The sequence below is a fragment of the Arachis hypogaea genome, chromosome 15, assembly GCF_003086295.3.
Source record: "Arachis hypogaea cultivar Tifrunner chromosome 15, arahy.Tifrunner.gnm2.J5K5, whole genome shotgun sequence".
Lineage (NCBI taxonomy): Eukaryota > Viridiplantae > Streptophyta > Magnoliopsida > Fabales > Fabaceae > Arachis > Arachis hypogaea.
In genome coordinates, this window is record NC_092050.1 from 118,211,685 (window position 1) to 118,212,873 (window position 1,189).

At 41.7% G+C, this 1,189-nt stretch overlaps 1 non-coding gene across 1 annotated transcript; it reads left to right on the plus strand.

The window, feature by feature from the left end:
• The first annotated feature begins 870 nt into the window (after positions 1-870).
• On the plus strand, positions 871-978 carry LOC112752969 (small nucleolar RNA R71). Its single transcript, XR_003177375.1, has one exon. It is a non-coding gene; the product is annotated as a small nucleolar RNA R71 (small nucleolar RNA).
• The last annotated feature ends 211 nt before the right edge of the window (positions 979-1,189 follow it).

The window sequence follows — 1,189 nt, forward strand, 5'->3', positions numbered from 1 at the left end:
CTCAGAGTCCTTTGGTTCCTCAGAGGGAAGCTCCTTATTGATCACTGGACGTCCCAGGAGGTCTTCCTCCTTGGGATTTGCGTCTTCCTCTCCCTCTTTAGGTTCGGCCATGGTGCTTATGTCAATGGCCTTGCACTCTCCTTTTGGATTCTCTTCTGTATTGCTTGGGAGAGTACTTGGAGGGATTTCAGTAATCCTTTTACTCAGCTGACCCACTTGTGCTTCCAAATTTCTAATGGAAGACCTGGTTTCATTCATGAAACTCACAGTGGCCTTAGATAGATCAGAGACTAGATTTGCTAAATTAGAAGCATTTTGTTCAGAGTTCTCTGTCTGTTGCTGAGTGGATGATGCAAAAGGTTTATTATTGTTAAACCTGTTTCTTCCACCATTATTAAAGCCTTGTTGAGGCTTTTGATCCTTCCATGAGAAATTGGGGTGATTTCTCCATGATGAGTTATAGGTGTTTCCATAAGGTTCACCTAAGTAATTTATCTCTGCTATTGCAGGGTTCTCAGGATCATAAGCTTCTTCTGCATAAGAAGCATCTTGAGTACTGTTGGATGCAGCTTGCATTCCATGCAGACTCTGAGAGATCATATTGACTTGCTGAGTCAATATTTTATTCTGAGCCAATATGGCATTCAGAGTATCAACTTCAAGAACTCCCTTCTTCATAGGCGTCCCATTACTCACAGGATTCCTTTCAGAAGTGTACATGAACTAGTTATTAGCAACCATGTCAATGAGTTCTTGAGCTTCTGAAGGCGTTTTCTTTAGGTGAATGGATCCACCTGCAGAAGTGTCCAGTGACATCTTTGATAGCTCAGATAAACCATCATAGAATATATCCAGGATGGTCCATTCTGAAAGCATGTCAGAAGGACACTTTTAGGTCAACTGTTTGTATCTTTCCCAAGCTTCATAGAGGGATTCACCTTCTTTCTGTCTGAAGGTTTGAACATCAGCTCTAAGCTTGCTCAGATTTTGAGGAGGAAAGTACTTGGCTATGAAAGCCGTGACCAGCTTATCCCAAGAGTTCAGGCTGTCTTTGGGTTGAGAATCCAACCATAATCTAGCTCTGTCTCTTACAGCAAAAGGGAAAAGCATGAGCCTGTAGACTTCAGGATCTACTCCATTAGTCTTAACAGTATCACATATCTGCAAGAATTCAGTTAAGAACTGAAAA